General features: G+C 47.6%; 9 non-coding genes across 9 annotated transcripts; 5 read left to right on the top strand and 4 right to left on the bottom strand.

Moving 5' to 3' along the window:
* Positions 1-356: 356 nt before the first annotated feature.
* Positions 357-428, bottom strand: Trnaq-uug (transfer RNA glutamine (anticodon UUG)). Its single transcript has one exon. It is a non-coding gene; the product is annotated as a tRNA-Gln (tRNA).
* Positions 429-985: 557 nt separating this feature from the next.
* Positions 986-1,057, top strand: Trnap-ugg (transfer RNA proline (anticodon UGG)). Its single transcript has one exon. It is a non-coding gene; the product is annotated as a tRNA-Pro (tRNA).
* A 507-nt stretch (positions 1,058-1,564) lies between these two features.
* On the bottom strand, positions 1,565-1,636 carry Trnaq-uug (transfer RNA glutamine (anticodon UUG)). The gene has a single exon. It is a non-coding gene; the product is annotated as a tRNA-Gln (tRNA).
* Positions 1,637-6,240: 4,604 nt separating this feature from the next.
* On the bottom strand, positions 6,241-6,312 carry Trnaq-uug (transfer RNA glutamine (anticodon UUG)). The gene has a single exon. It is a non-coding gene; the product is annotated as a tRNA-Gln (tRNA).
* Positions 6,313-12,818: 6,506 nt separating this feature from the next.
* Positions 12,819-12,890, bottom strand: Trnaq-uug (transfer RNA glutamine (anticodon UUG)). Its single transcript has one exon. It is a non-coding gene; the product is annotated as a tRNA-Gln (tRNA).
* A 557-nt stretch (positions 12,891-13,447) lies between these two features.
* On the top strand, positions 13,448-13,519 carry Trnap-ugg (transfer RNA proline (anticodon UGG)). Its single transcript has one exon. It is a non-coding gene; the product is annotated as a tRNA-Pro (tRNA).
* A 1,136-nt stretch (positions 13,520-14,655) lies between these two features.
* Trnap-ugg (transfer RNA proline (anticodon UGG)) lies at positions 14,656-14,727 on the top strand. The gene has a single exon. It is a non-coding gene; the product is annotated as a tRNA-Pro (tRNA).
* Positions 14,728-15,863: 1,136 nt separating this feature from the next.
* Trnap-ugg (transfer RNA proline (anticodon UGG)) lies at positions 15,864-15,935 on the top strand. Its single transcript has one exon. It is a non-coding gene; the product is annotated as a tRNA-Pro (tRNA).
* Positions 15,936-17,071: 1,136 nt separating this feature from the next.
* On the top strand, positions 17,072-17,143 carry Trnap-ugg (transfer RNA proline (anticodon UGG)). The gene has a single exon. It is a non-coding gene; the product is annotated as a tRNA-Pro (tRNA).
* Positions 17,144-17,172: the final 29 nt, after the last annotated feature.

Below are 17,172 nucleotides of genomic sequence, written 5' to 3'. Positions count from 1 at the left end.
CCGTGTCCACTAACTTATATCTATACGTAAAGACTGGCACGTACAACGATTCTATTCGTTCCCCAGGAACTAGTACATCGCATGCAAGTTTGGCAAATGCATGCGCATGCAGCAACCAAAACGGTGAGATGTCTTTCCTGCGGGGAGGAACAGCTGAGGTCGTCTTCTCGCAGTTGAGCCCCTTACGTCCCGTTATTAATCCTAGTAGCAAAAGCATAAGCATTTGGAGCGCTCCCCATTCACGTGTGGACTGCTATTAACATTTTGCATTTCATGATCCTAGTTAAATTTCTGCATATACAATTCCAACCACCGGCTCGTACACATTTCTAGAAACGATCGCAAAACACAGCGTCAGGTTCCACCGAGACTCGAACTCGGATCGCTGGATTCAAAGTCCAGAGTGCTAACCATTACACCATGGAACCGGATGCCTGTAGCGCTCTTAAATTCAGTGGTATCATGTAATTAAGCCCATAAGATGCGATGTCATTACACGTATGGTCCTCAGGAAGTGTTTGCGTGGCTAATGAAGCAACCAAGTAGGCTGGAAGTGGAAGGAGCACCTTCGAATGTAGCGAGAATTCTTGCCAGGATTCGTACATGAAGTGATGTCGAAGGATCAGGTAATCAAAATCGCGAAACAGCCACTTTCGTATGGCGGATGCTTTGTGCTGGAAGCAACCTAGCTATGAAAACAGCTATGGACAGAGAGTACTGTCGAAAACTGCGTGCTGACACAGAACGCTACGTAGTGGGCGGATTGATCGTGACACGATAACATTTGCACTTCACACGGTCGAAAAACTGTCACACAACTCAAGCAGCTCTTTCAGCATTCACATACACTGGTGTTCAGCACAGCGCATGTTGTAGGTGTCAGATTAAGAAACCTCTTTGAGAATATGGTCCAGCTAGGATGCTGCAACTAGCAAGTGCGGCAAGATCTCAGTAGGTGGCGGGGTGCAGACTTGCTTACTTGTGCGGCCTGTTGGTCTAGGGGTATGATTCCTGCTTTGGGTGCAGGAGGTCCCAGGTTCAAATCCCGGACAGGCCCTACTTTTAACTTTCGCGACAACCCAGCACTACGATAAACTTGCGAGTCTCTGAAAGTAAGCCATGCAGCAGGACAAACTGCATGTCGGGCCACCGGCCCATGAGAGTCTCAGGTGCGTCTTATGGAAAGCAATCTACGTGGCAGGATTAAGCCGTCTCCGCTTACTTATATCTATACGTAAAGACTGGCACGTACAACGATTCTATTCGTTCCCCAGGAACTAGTACATCGCATGCAAGTTTGGTAAATGCATGCGCATGCAGCACCCAAAACGGTGAGATGTCTTTCCTGCGGGGAGGAACAGCTGAGGTCGTCTTCTCGCAGTTGAGCCCCTTACGTCCCGTTATTAATCCTAGTAGCAAAAGCATAAGCATTTGGAGCGCTCGCCATTCACGTGTGGACTGCTATTAACATTTTGCATTTCATGATCCTAGTTAAATTTCTGCATATACAATTCCAACCACCGGCTCGTACACATTTCTAGAAACGATCGCTAAACACACCATCAGGTTCCACCGAGACTCGAACTCGGATCGCTGGATTCAAAGTCCAGAGTGCTAACCATTACACCATGGAACCGGATGCCTGTAGCGCTCTTAAATTCAGTGGTATCATGTAATTAAGCCCATAAGATGCGATGTCATTACACGTATGGTCCTCAGGAAGTGTTTGCGTGGCTAATGAAGAAACCAAGTAGGCTGGAAGTGGAAGGAGCACCTTCGAATGTAGCGAGAATTCTTGCCAGTATTCGTACATGAAGTGATGTCGAAAGATCAGGTAATCAATATCGCGAAACAGCCACTTTCGTATGGCGGATGCTTTGTGCTGGAAGCAGCCTAGCTATGAAAACAGCTATGGACACAGAGTACTGTCGAAAACTGCGTGCTGACACAGAACGCTACGTAGTGGGCGGAGTGTTCGTGACACGATAACATTTGCACTTCACACGGTCGACATACTGTCACACAACTCAAGCAACTGTTTCAGCATTCAAATACACTGGTGTTCAGCACAGCGCATGTTGTAGGTGTCAGATTAAGAAACCTCTTTGAGAATATGGTCCAGCTAGGATGCTGCAACTAGCAAGTGCGGCAAGATCTCAGTAGGTGGCGGGGTGCAGACTTGCTTACTTTTGCGGTCTGTCTAAAGGAAAACCCCGTTGATGTAATAGTCGGAGGTGACTGGAATTGTGTCCTACGCAGGAAAGACCAAACGCCAAATTTCAATTTCTCCCCAGCACTAGATGGTCTTGTGAAAACAATGAAATGGCAGGACGCTTGGGAGGTCAAATACCCCGTGTCTGTCCAGTACACATATTTTAGCACTAAAGCGCAAAGTCGGATCGACCGCATATACGTAAGTTCACATTTAGCCAGCAAAATCAGTGGCGTCGAACGAATACCAACTTTCTTTTCCGACCATCTAGCACTAAGGTGCAGCATTGGACTTCCTAAACAGAAGACATACTGGAGCCGTCCTTTTTGGAAATTAAATATCGCCATGCTTCGAGATAACGCCCTAACTGAGCAGTTAGAAGCTTCTTGGCAACTTTCACTCCGACAAAGCCACAAATACCGGTCAACGATAGATTGGTGGACTTTATGCGCCAAAAAGAAACTTAGATCTACTCTAATTTCTTACAGTAGGGAAAGGGCACTTTGGTCTCGGCGCACTGTCGAATTTTATTATACTTGTCTGCGTGACCTTTATGATATGCCCATGTCCGCGGCTGTCAGAACGGGTATCAAACAGGTCAAGGCCGAACTTCTTAGTCTTAAACGCAAACAGCTGGAAGGACTGACAATAAAATCACGAGTTCAAACCACAGTGGAAGAAGAACACGCTTCACTCTATCATCTACTCCAGCACGAAAAAAATCGTCGAAGAAATTTTATTCAGTCATTGCTCTCTGAAGATCAAAGTCTTTTAACTCAACAAAAAGATATTTTAAACGAGGCTCATAGGTATTATAATAAATTGTACAGTGCTCACCAGTATATCCCAGATCGTGGACAGGAACTGCTCCGAAACTGTGATATGGAACAACTAGTAACTGCAGAACACAACAGGAGCCTCACTGTTGAAATCCTGTCTGAAGACATTTTCGAAGTAATTAAAAGCTCACCTGTTAAAAAATCACCTGGGCCCGACGGTTTACCCGTAGAATTTTATTCCCAATTTTGGCATATTATAAGGAATAAATTCGCACAAGTCGTCAACGAAATCTTGAGTGGAGGGCACATACCTGACGAAATGAAAGAGTGTGTCACTGTTTTACTTCCTAAGGGAATCAATTCGGATGTCAAACAGCTCAACAAAATGAGACCGATATCCTTAATGAACTCTGATTATAAAATTATTGCCAGGGTTGTAAAAAACAGACTCCGACCGGTGTTTGATACTGTAATTGGTCCCCATCAAACGTGTCTCCCGGGTCGGAATATTTTTAAAACAGTCTGCGAATACAGGGACATAATCAGTATCTTCTCAACGACATTGACGAAGGCTGGCCTCGTTTTTATCGACTTTTCTAAAGCCTTTGATAGGGTAAACCATGAATATTTATTTACCACTCTGATGCATATAGGTTTTAACGACAAAATTTTTAATTGTCTTAAAAAATCTATTGCAAGGGATGAAAACCAAAATTTTAATCAATGGACACTATACTCGAGATGTCGAAATAGCAAATGGTGTCCCGCAGGGAAGTCCTTTATCAATGATGCTATTTGTGGTCGCACTAGAACCTTTGCTGAAACGATTAAACAAGGAATTAGAAGGCATATCAATTTCAGGGGTCAGTAACGCTACCAACGCTTACGCCGACGACGTCGGTGTCATCGTCAGAAGTAATGACGACGTTGTAAGACTGAGAGAGATTGTTCGCCTTTACTGCTTCGCAACGGGAGCGCAAATCAACGATATGAAAAGCTCCTTTCTAAATCTCCATGGCTTCAGGAACACTGCCCTCGAATGGGCCAGGTCTGTAGACCATCACACTGCGTTAGGTGTGAGGTTCTACCGATGCCCCCTGCAAACAACGACATTCAACTGGAAGAAGGTCTTACATAGTATTCGAGGTACTTTAATAATGAACCGACTTAGAGACTTGAACATTATCCAAAGGGTGCAATTAATCAACTGCGCTGTCCTTTCGAAAGCAGTATATGTAGGTCAAATACTGCCGATACCTAAAGCGATATCCAAAACCATCATGAGCTTCATCTGCAAGTATGTTTGGAGAGGTGAGATATTTAAAGTGGCGGCCAGTACTATAACTTTAAAACCGCGAGAAGGAGGCCTCGGACTGACCGATATCCGCCGCAAAACTACGGCTCTTTATATCAAGCGTACACTTCAGCTTTTAGAAGACCGCCACAATAATTTATCATCGAAACTTTTCCGAATCCTTACACCGGAGAGTATGGAACCACCTATTAACATAAGTAAAATCTCTTACAAATTGCAGCACATCAGATTCTACTATTTAGAACTCAGTTATCTGCACTGCATTGTCGCGGATAGGACCAAAAGAAACTGTAGTTTCATCATGGATTGCCTTACTACAAAGGACAACCGTAACAGAATGGAATCAAAATATCCCACCCGAAATTGGCAAAGTATATGGAAGAATATAAACAATAAAGTACTGTCCACCAATGTGCGCGGTGCCTGGTACAAGGTTGTCAATAATACCGTTGCCACAAATGAAAGATTACAGTCTATAGGATTGAGTGACACAAATCAGTGTCCACGTTGTAATGTGATAGACACCCTCCGGCATCGTCTCATATGCAACGGCTACCAGGTCATTTGGGACAGAGTCCGCCAACAGGTGGCGTTTATCAATAGGAACGACGGCAGACACCTTACTGTCGACATTCTCGTCAACCCCGAAAGCGTTGCTTTCCCTATTCAAAAGAATAATGTTACCCTATGGCTACTGGGGAACTATGTCAATTATGTCATTAATAACCTCGGCCTGCCCGACGTACTGGACTATGAGCAACATCTATTACTGGAATATTATAAAATATGTGGACAACGACACCACAAGACCTTGTATGGTAACATGCTAAAAATATTATTTGACAAACAAGGCATCGGATGACGTACGCAATGACGAATAGCGGATAAAATATCGGATTTTGCGATGCCAAAGTAGGGGATTGCTGCTAAGGGCGACGTACGGTGGGGACTTCGTGGGCCCCAGGGCCGCTACGGTAGCCGTGAAGGCCTTCGCAGAACCCTGAAAAGGCCTTGCATTCTATGCCTATGCTTAAAAAAAAAAAAAAAAAAAAAAAAAAAAAAAAAAAGAGATCAGTGTCTTGTATTGTGTGTGTCCTTAAGAAGCCTACGTATCTCAGTTAACCAATTAATTTTTCTTTCTTTATCCACAATTTTCACCAGTTCATTTTCAGTTATTTTGAACAACCATCCAACGTTACAAAATAAGTTCATTTGGATGGAGACATTTACTTTTCTCACCACGTTTGATATGGATTCCCTTACTTGCAAAGGAGTATTTCATTTGATTTTAGCAATGAAGCTCGCCGAAGAAGGCGCATGAAGGAGAGCGAATGGAAGGGCTAGAAGGGGAAAAAAAAAAGTTGGTCTAGGGGTATGATTCCTGCTTTGGGTGCAGGAGGTCCCGGGTTCAAATCCCGGAGAGGCCCTACTTTTAACTTTCGCGACAACCCAGCACTACGATAAACTTGCGAGTCTCTGAAAGTAAGCCATGCAGCAGGACAAACTGCATGTCGGGCCACCGGCCCATGAGAGTCTCAGGTGCGTCTTATGGAAAGCAATCTACGTGGCAGGATTAAGCCGTCTCCGCTAACTTATATCTATACGTAAAGACTGGCACGTACAACGATTCTATTCGTTCCCCAGGAACTAGTACATCGCATGCAAGTTTGGTAAATGCATGCGCATGCAGCACCCAAAACGGTGAGATGTCTTTCCTGCGGGGAAGAACAGCTGAGGTCGTCTTCTCGCAGTTGAGCCCCTTACGTCCCGTTATTAATCCTAGTAGCAAAAGCATAAGCATTTGGAGCGCTCCCCATTCACGTGTGGACTGCTATTAACATTTTGCATTTCATGATCCTAGTTAAATTTCTGCATATACAATTCCAACCACCGGCTCGTACACATTTCTAGAAACGATCGCAAAACACAGCGTCAGGTTCCACCGAGACTCGAACTCGGATCGCTGGATTCAAAGTCCAGAGTGCTAACCACTACACCATGGAACCGGATGCCTGTAGCGCTCTTAAATTCAGTGGTATCATGTAATTAAGCCCATAAGATGCGATGTCATTACACGTATGGTCCTCAGGAAGTGTTTGCGTGGCTAATGAAGCAACCAAGTAGGCTGGAAGTGGAAGGAGCAACTTCAAATGTAGCGAGAATTCTTGCCAGGATTCGTACATGAAGTGATGTCGAAGGATCAGGTAATCAAAATCGCGAAACAGCCACTTTCGTATGGCGGATGCTTTGTGCTGGAAGCAGCCTAGCTATGAAAACAGCTATGGACGCAGAGTACTGTCGAAAACTGCGTGCTGACACAGAACGCTACGTAGTGGGCGGATTGTTCGTGACACGATAACATTTGCACTTCACACGGTCGAAATACTGTCACACAACTCAAGCAGCTCTTTCAGCATTCACATACACTGGTGTTCAGCACAGCGCATGTTGTAGGTGTCAGATTAAGAAACCTCTTTGAGAATATGGTCCAGCTAGGATGCTGCAAGTAGCAAGTGCGGCAAGATCTCAGTAGGTGGCGGGGTGCAGACTTGCTTACTTGTGCGGCCTGTTGGTCTAGGGGCAGTCTACTCGCGGCTGGCGAGGTGAGCGGACGTGCGCTGTTTACGTCCTCGCTGTTCCGGACCAGCTCCGCGGCGAGTGCTGAGTCAACACGGTGGGACTAGCCGTTTCTCGAGGAATTTAGTCATGTACACGTGGTAACGATGGAGTCTCATTTCCGTACAAACACACTGAAATTTAGTTTCGACGATCATTATGCACGACCTAAGCCATACGAAATAGAGGCCTTTTTGCGCGATGTAGTGAAGTTACAATTTGACGACGTTATCGGGATCCATTTGTCGATAGTTAGCCGGACAGTCTATGTGAAGATGTCGAACACAGACTGCTGTGCACGAGTAATAGCCTCTTCGGGAGGTCGATTTAAGTTCACCCATTGTGACGGTAACGTGGGGGATGTGACGGTTGAAATGGCGGGACTTGGCGTCAGGACCATTAGGATCTTTGAACTTCCGTTTGAGGTGCCTGCAGGGCAGATCAGTCATGTTCTTACTACATATGGCACGGTCTTAAGTAATACAGCGGAGAAGTGGACAACTTTCAATACCTTCCCTGTTCTCAATGGGGTGCGGCAGGTCAAAATTGATCTTCGGCGTCACGTCCCTTCATATATATACGTCAGTGGATGTAGAGCCATTGTCATGTATGAAGGGCAACCCCGAACGTGCTCAGGTTGTGGTAAGGAAGGCCATGTTCGCTCGGACTGCATGCAGCGGAGGATAGCGCAGTTACCAGTGGGAGAAGCCGTAAGACCTGCGACTATGCAGTCGTTGCCGGTCAGTTACGTTGCGGCAGTCAGAGGACCGGAACCGGACCACTTACTAGTCGAGGAGGCGGCTCCTCGCCCGTCACCACCTGAGACCGACGATGCGCCCATAGTCGCGAACCAGATAACGGCGACAAACTTATCCGCTGCCCAGTCAGAGCAACAGGTAACTCCCGATGACGAGGGCCATGCCGCAGTTGTTGCGGCTGAAAACGTCGTGCTCCAGGATCCGGAGGGCCCGCAGGAACCGGACCAGACCGTATCTTCCGATAGTGAGATGATCCGACCACGGCACTCACCCCGCAGACGCAAAAAACAACGGATTGCGCCCCCGAACGCAGACCAGACGGCGAAGGAGGTGCGAGAAAAGGCTCAGCGGGTTGCCCGCACACTTGGAGGAACACCGGTAGCACAAGACGATGGCATCCACCAGGTCCTCATTCCGGCAGACATTCTTACGACGACCGAGCCACCTCACCCTCCCACCGAACAGATGGTAGTGCTCGCGACACGGGAGGTGACCCCGCATGACATACCCATGCAGACACTTGACGGCGCAACGACGGAGGTTGGCCTCCGGGCGACCGGCAACTGGGCCGATGATGTGGAAAGCGTTCCACCAGGAGGGGACTTGAATGACGATCCTATGGTTGGTGTGGGGACAGCGATCATGCGCGGGGTCGGGGATGATACGGATGGGCTTACCACCCGCCCCAGCGACCAGTAATCTATAGTGCGTGTAGTCACAGAAAAGGCCTTCCTTCCTTCCATCCGCGAATGACTTCTGCACAAGCTTACAGGATAGGGACTGTCAACATCAACAGTATCAGCAGCAATCTAAAGCTGCAGACCTTCCGTGATATGTTATATGCGGCCGAACTCGACGTGGTCTTACTACAAGAGGTGAAGAACATAGACCTCGCCACGATTAGTGGATATATAGCCTTCACTCATCCCGGGACTGTGCAAGAACTTGGAACAGCCATCCTCACAAAGGAAGGGATACTAGCGACTGACGTAGAGTACCTCCCAACGGCGAGAGGTATGGCACTCACCATTTACGATACTCGTATTGTCAACGTCTATGCCCCTTCAGGCACTGGTAATAGACCGCAACGGGCGGCATTTTTTAACGATGCTATTGCACCATTGCTTGTAGGCCATTACGACCACATTATATTCGGTGGCGACTACAACTGCGTCCTATCTCCGAAAGACCAGACGCCACATTTTAACACTTGTCCGGATCTAGCGGCTATAATACGGGACTTTCATTTTATTGATACCTGGGAACACGTCAATGGCAATAGGCCAGGATTCACGCATATCACGACTCACTCCGCCAGCCGACTCGATCGTATTTACGTCACGCTGGATTTAAGTCGAAGACTTTTGCAGACGGAGATATGGCCGACCGTCTTCTCTGACCACGCGGCGTACATTTGTACACTCAACCTCCAACGCCAAGGGACGTACCGTGGAAGAGGATACTGGAAGTTGAATGTATCGCATTTGGACGAACAGGCATGCCATGAACTCTTCGCTGCGTCTTGGGCGGCTTGTGAGAGAAGGTTTTCTCAATATGCCTCGGCGTTGGAATGGTGGCTAAACTGTGCAAAACCGACAATCAGGAAGGCCTTTATGAGATACTCCCGTGACAGGAAGGAGTGGTACACCAGGACGGTCGAGTTCTATTTCCAGGTCCTTCGCGACTTATACCGCCCGGACGCGTCGATTATAGACAATCACCAAGAAATACAACGGATAAAAGCCACGATTACGGCTTTGACACGTCAAAAGCTCATCGGGTGCAAAGTCAGGGCGCGCCTTCGTGACGGTGTCGCCGGCGAGCAACCTTCCATCTATCACGTACTTAAGGAGCGGACAGGTCGCCGCAGGAAACTGGTCACTGCACTACGGACGGAGGACGGATGTTTGTTGTTGCAGCAGCGTGAGATATCAGCTGAGATGAAGCACTATTATGCGACGCTATACGCCGCTGGCCCTGTGGATCACGAGGCGATGGAGGCTTTACTGTCGGGTATAACCCGCCAGGTGAATCAGACGGAAGCACTTCAATTGTTGGCTGAACCTACAGAAGAGGAAGTAGAAGATGCACTGCTGACGGGCCCTGAGAACAAGTCACCTGGTCCAGACGGCCTACCGGTGGAGTTCTATCGCACATTTAAACGTCTGTTGTTACCGAAACTGACGTGCATATGCCAGGAATTAATGGACCCCGACAAAGACATCCCGCGACAATTCAGTGAGGGCCTGATCATACCGGTTCCTAAGTCGCCATTGGCGCAATCCGCAAAACACTATCGCCCGCTCACACTTCTAAACTGTGATTATAAGATCTTTGCAAGGATTATAGCTAGGAGACTCAAACCGGTGATGAACACGGTTACAGCCCCGCCACAAACGAGTGTCGGTATAGGCCGCAACATTCACGACACCTTGTGTGACTATCGCGACGTCATAGCGATAGCTGCCGCCTGTCGCATTCCGTGCGCCTTGGTTGCTCTCGATTTTGACAAGGCATTTGACCGTGTGAACCATGAGTATTTACTGAAAACCATGCAGACAATGAACTTCCCCCACCGTTTCCTCACCATCATCGCACGACTGCTGCGCCACTCCCAGTCCACGATTTTGCTCAACGGGCGATCTGTGGGGCCGATAACTATTGAAAGTTCGGTCAGACAGGGCTGCCCTATGTCGATGGCGCTGTTTGCTATCGCCATCGAGCCGCTATTAACAGCGCTGACCTCACACCTCCAGGGTGTCCTGATGTATGGTCACAAGTTTGTATGCCGCGCCTACGCGGATGATGTGGCCTTTCTTGTGCGAACCACGTCTGAGATACGGACGGCGATGGACATAGTAGAGCAGTATAGGAAGGCGGCGGGGGCTCAGTTGAATGTAATGAAGTCCGGTGTCCTGAACATCGGTCGCGGATTGAAGGCCCCTATTCCTGGACAGATCAAGGTGATCACGGTCATGAAGTGCTTGGGAGTGAAATTTACTCGTGACATCCGACGCACGATTGCAATCAATTACAAAGATTTGCTAAATACAGTGCGCGCGAGCATACGTCAACATACCCTCAGGTCGCTGGACGAAATACAACGCGTGGCCTTGGTGAACATTTATCTCGTCTCGAAAATTAACTATGTGGCACGCGTACTTCCGCTACCCCTCCCGATGGCAAGCAGATTGTTAGCTGCCTTCGGCCACTTTGTCAGCCGCGGCCACATTTTCAAAGTCAAGTATTCTACGTTGACTCTACCCTCGGCGTCAGGTGGTCTCAACCTCATCGACGTCTATACGAAGACACGGGCCCTGTACGTCAGTTCTACATTTAACAGATGGAAGAATTCGCCTAATAGTATCACCACTTTTCTATTGAACGAAATAAAGCCGGCTAATCTTGACGCGCCTGTGGATGTTCATCACATACCACACGACCTTCATCATCTCAAGCAATTTTTGCTTGACTATAGCTACATCCGCATGGGAATGCCTGAGGAACAAATTGTCACAGTGCGAGCAGTGTACAAATATTTGCTCACGACGCACGCTCGAAACAGTATTGAAGTTAAGTACCCCGAGGCAGTCTGGCCACGTATATGGAGAAGTGTTCATCATCCACATTTGCCAACGGGAGTGAGAGCATTGTGGTATTACGTGGTCAATAGGAAACTTCCCACGACTTCCCGATTACATTCGATACATTTGGCTGCTACTTCCCTTTGTGCAACCTGTAATGTGCAAGATACTGATGAACACACATTCGTATGCGGTACGGCGCATGACATCTGGAAAGCGGTTAGAAACCTCTTGGCCTTTCTACAACGCACGTCCCCTCAAGCCATCACCCTTAAGAGTCTACTTCTACCGGACGATGACCTCTACCCTACCACGAAACGAAATGCCGTAACCTGGCTGAAAGGACAAGCAATATATTATATTATTGCAAACTCAGAACGTAGTATTGGAGACTTTTCGACATATTTACAGACACAGCACGATGGACTTCGCAAACTTCCACATTATAAACAGGTATACGCAAATTTTCTCATCAAAGCGATCATGGATCCCCCACAGACCTGGCGGGTGTAAAGCTAAGATTAGACAAGACAGGAAAGTAAAGAGAAGAGACCACACGATGAAACAGGACGCACTCGCAGCGGAGTGAACACATTGCAACCCGAGAAACCGACCTTACAGTTTCCCGACGTACGAGGGCCACTAAGGTACGGTTGCCAAGGGTAATTCGAGAACAATCACGAACCAACACAATGCCGATGGAGGCGGCACATACAGAGGATTTCTTCCCGGAGATGGCATTCATGAGTCGAAGCCACTCATCCCTTTTGTTCTCATTTGCTTTATGTTATAACATTTACACAAAAAAAAAAAAAAAAAAAAAAAAAAAAAAAAAAAAAAAAAAAAAAACAACTTACAGCGTAGAAGCTAGCCGACGAAGGCAGAAAAGGTGAGCGATTGGATGGGCTATGTGGGGAGAAGGGAGGCCCAAAAGAAAAAAAAAAAAAACAAAAAAGAAAAAAAAAAAAAAGGAAAAAAAAAAAAAAGAAGGGGTATGATTCCTGCTTTGGGTGCAGGAGGTCCCGGGTTCAAATCCCGGACAGGCCCTACTTTTCACTTTCGCGACAACCCAGCACTACGATAAACTTGCGAGTCTCTGAAAGTAAGCCATGCAGCAGGACAAACTGCATGTCGGGCCACCGGCCCATGAGACTCTCAGGTGCGTCTTATGGAAAGCAATCTACGTGGCAGGATTAAGCCGTCTCCGCTTACTTATATCTATACGTAAAGACTGGCACGTACAACGATTCTATTCGTTCCCCAGGAACTAGTACATCGCATGCAAGTTTGGTAAATGCATGCGCATGCAGCACCCAAAACGGTGAGATATCTTTCCTGCGGGGAGGAACAGCTGAGGCCGTCTTCTCGCAGTTGAGCCCCTTACGTCCCGTTATTAATCCTAGTAGCAAAAGCTTAAGCATTTGGAGCGCTCCCCATTCACGTGTGGACTGCTATTAACATTTTGCATTTCATGATCCTAGTTAAATTTCTGCATATACAATTCCAACCACCGGCTCGTACACATTTCTAGAAACGATCGCAAAACACAGCGTCAGGATCCACCGAGACTCGAACTCGGATCGCTGGATTCAAAGTCCAGAGTGCTAACCATTACATCATGGAACCGGATGCCTGTAGCGCTCTTAAATTCAGTGGTATCATGTAATTAAGCCCATAAGATGCGAAGTCATTACACGTATGGTCCTCAGGAAGTGTTTGCGTGGCTAATGAAGCAACCAAGTAGGCTGGAAGTGGAAGGAGCACCTTCGCATGTAGCGAGAATTCTTGCCAGTATTCGTACATGAAGTGATGTCGAAGGATCAGGTAATCAAAATCGCGAAACAGCCACTTTCGTATGGCGGATGCTTTGTGCTGGAAGCAGCCTAGCTATGAAAACAGCTATGGACACAGAGTACTGTCGAAAACTGCGTGCTGACACAGAACGCTACGTAGTGGGCGGATTTTTCGTGACACGATAACATTTGCACTTCACACGGTCGAAATACTGTCACACAACTCAAGCAGCTCTTTCAGCATTCACATACACTGGTGTTCAGCACAGCGCATGTTGTAGGTGTCAGATTAAGAAACCTCTTTGAGAATATGGTCCAGCTAGGATGCTGCAACTAGCAAGTGCGGCAAGATCTCAGTAGGTGGCGGGGTGCAGACTTGCTTACTTGTGCGGCCTGTTGGTCTAGGGGTATGATTCCTGCTTTGGGTGCAGGAGGTCCCGGGTTCAAATCCCGGACAGGCTCTACTTTTCACTTTCGCGACAACCCAGCACTACGATAAACTTGCGAGTCTCTGAAAGTAAGCCATGCAGCAGGACAAACTGCATGTCGGGCCACCGGCCCATGAGACTCTCAGGTGCGTCTTATGGAAAGCAATCTACGTGGCAGGATTAAGCCGTCTCCGCTTACTTATATCTATACGTAAAGACTGGCACGTACAACGATTCTATTCGTTCCCCAGGAACTAGTACATCGCATGCAAGTTTGGTAAATGCATGCGCATGCAGCACCCAAAACGGTGAGATGTCTTTCCTGCGGGGAGGAACAGCTGAGGTCGTCTTCTCGCAGTTGAGCCCCTTACGTCCCGTTATTAATCCTAGTAGCAAAAGCTTAAGCATTTGGAGCGCTCCCCATTCACGTGTGGACTGCTATTAACATTTTGCATTTCATGATCCTAGTTAATTTTCTGCATATACAATTCCAACCACCGGCTCGTACACATTTCTAGAAACGATCGCAAAACACAGCGTCAGGTTCCAACGAGACTCGAACTCGGATCGCTGGATTCAAAGTCCAGAGTGCTAACCATTACATCATGGAACCGGATGCCTGTAGCGCTCTTAAATTCAGTGGTATCATGTAATTAAGCCCATAAGATGCGAAGTCATTACACGTATGGTCCTCAGGAAGTGTTTGCGTGGCTAATGAAGCAACCAAGTAGGCTGGAAGTGGAAGGAGCACCTTCGAATGTAGCGAGAATTCTTGCCAGTATTCGTACATGAAGTGATGTCGAAGGATCAGGTAATCAAAATCGCGAAACAGCCACTTTCGTATGGCGGATGCTTTGTGCTGGAAGCAGCCTAGCTATGAAAACAGCTATGGACGCAGAGTACTGTAGAAAACTGCGTGCTGACACAGAACGCTACGTAGTGGGCGGATTGTTCGTGACACGATAACATTTGCACTTCACACGGTCGAAATACTGTCACACAACTCAAGCAGCTCTTTCAGCATTCACATACACTGGTGTTCAGCACAGCGCATGTTGTAGGTGTCAGATTAAGAAACCTCTTTGAGAATATGGTCCAGCTAGGATGCTGCAACTAGCAAGTGCGGCAAGATCTCAGTAGGTGGCGGGGTGCAGACTTGCTTACTTGTGCGGCCTGTTGGTCTAGGGGTATGATTCCTGCTTTGGGTGCAGGAGGTCCCGGGTTCAAATCCCGGACAGGCCCTACTTTTCACTTTCGCGACAACCCAGCACTACGATAAACTTGCGAGTCTCTGAAAGTAAGCCATGCAGCAGGACAAACTGCATGTCGGGCCACCGGCCCATGAGACTCTCAGGTGCGTCTTATGGAAAGCAATCTACGTGGCAGGATTAAGCCGTCTCCGCTTACTTATATCTATACGTAAAGACTGGCACGTACAACGATTCTATTCGTTCCCCAGGAACTAGTACATCGCATGCAAGTTTGGTAAATGCATGCGCATGCAGCACCCAAAACGGTGAGATGTCTTTCCTGCGGGGAGGAACAGCTGAGGTCGTCTTCTCGCAGTTGAGCCCCTTACGTCCCGTTATTAATCCTAGTAGCAAAAGCTTAAGCATTTGGAGCGCTCCCCATTCACGTGTGGACTGCTATTAACATTTTGCATTTCATGATCCTAGTTAATTTTCTGCATATACAATTCCAACCACCGGCTCGTACACATTTCTAGAAACGATCGCAAAACACAGCGTCAGGTTCCAACGAGACTCGAACTCGGATCGCTGGATTCAAAGTCCAGAGTGCTAACCATTACATCATGGAACCGGATGCCTGTAGCGCTCTTAAATTCAGTGGTATCATGTAATTAAGCCCATAAGATGCGAAGTCATTACACGTATGGTCCTCAGGAAGTGTTTGCGTGGCTAATGAAGCAACCAAGTAGGCTGGAAGTGGAAGGAGCACCTTCGAATGTAGCGAGAATTCTTGCCAGTATTCGTACATGAAGTGATGTCGAAGGATCAGGTAATCAAAATCGCGAAACAGCCACTTTCGTATGGCGGATGCTTTGTGCTGGAAGCAGCCTAGCTATGAAAACAGCTATGGACGCAGAGTACTGTAGAAAACTGCGTGCTGACACAGAACGCTACGTAGTGGGCGGATTGTTCGTGACACGATAACATTTGCACTTCACACGGTCGAAATACTGTCACACAACTCAAGCAGCTCTTTCAGCATTCACATACACTGGTGTTCAGCACAGCGCATGTTGTAGGTGTCAGATTAAGAAACCTCTTTGAGAATATGGTCCAGCTAGGATGCTGCAACTAGCAAGTGCGGCAAGATCTCAGTAGGTGGCGGGGTGCAGACTTGCTTACTTGTGCGGCCTGTTGGTCTAGGGGTATGATTCCTGCTTTGGGTGCAGGAGGTCCCGGGTTCAAATCCCGGACAGGCCCTACTTTTCACTTTCGCGACAACCCAGCACTACGATAAACTTGCGAGTCTCTGAAAGTAAGCCATGCAGCAGGACAAACTGCATGTCGGGCCACCGGCCCATGAGACTCTCAGGTGCGTCTTATGGAAAGCAATCTACGTGGCAGGATTAAGCCGTCTCCGCTTACTTATATCTATACGTAAAGACTGGCACGTACAACGATTCTATTCGTTCCCCAGGAACAAGTACATCGCATGCAAGTTTGGTAAATGCATGCGCATGCAGCACCCAAAACGGTGAGATGTCTTTCCTGCGGGGAGGAACAGCTGAGGTCGTCTTCTCGCAGTTGAGCCCCTTACGTCCCGTTATTAATCCTAGTAGCAAAAGCTTAAGCATTTGGAGCGCTCCCCATTCACGTGTGGACTGCTATTAACATTTTGCATTTCATGATCCTAGTTAATTTTCTGCATATACAATTCCAACCACCGGCTCGTACACATTTCTAGAAACGATCGCAAAACACAGCGTCAGGTTCCAACGAGACTCGAACTCGGATCGCTGGATTCAAAGTCCAGAGTGCTAACCATTACATCATGGAACCGGATGCCTGTAGCGCTCTTAAATTCAGTGGTATCATGTAATTAAGCCCATAAGATGCGAAGTCATTACACGTATGGTCCTCAGGAAGTGTTTGCGTGGCTAATGAAGCAACCAAGTAGGCTGGAAGTGGAAGGAGCACCTTCGAATGTAGCGAGAATTCTTGCCAGTATTCGTACATGAAGTGATGTCGAAGGATCAGGTAATCAAAATCGCGAAACAGCCACTTTCGTATGGCGGATGCTTTGTGCTGGAAGCAGCCTAGCTATGAAAACAGCTATGGACGCAGAGTACTGTAGAAAACTGCGTGCTGACACAGAACGCTACGTAGTGGGCGGATTGTTCGTGACACGATAACATTTGCACTTCACACGGTCGAAATACTGTCACACAACTCAAGCAGCTCTTTCAGCATTCACATACACTGGTGTTCAGCACAGCGCATGTTGTAGGTGTCAGATTAAGAAACCTCTTTGAGAATATGGTCCAGCTAGGATGCTGCAACTAGCAAGTGCGGCAAGATCTCAGTAGGTGGCGGGGTGCAGACTTGCTTACTTGTGCGGCCTGTTGGTCTAGGGGTATGATTCCTGCTTTGGGTGCAGGAGGTCCCGGGTTCAAATCCCGGACAGGCCCTACTTTTCACTTTCGCGACAACCCAGCAC

The sequence above is a fragment of the Schistocerca serialis genome, chromosome 2 (genome assembly GCF_023864345.2).
Source record: "Schistocerca serialis cubense isolate TAMUIC-IGC-003099 chromosome 2, iqSchSeri2.2, whole genome shotgun sequence".
Classification (NCBI taxonomy): Eukaryota; Metazoa; Arthropoda; class Insecta; order Orthoptera; family Acrididae; genus Schistocerca; species Schistocerca serialis.
Note: the sequence above shows the minus strand (reverse complement) of the source record. Positions and strands in the feature narration are given on the sequence as shown.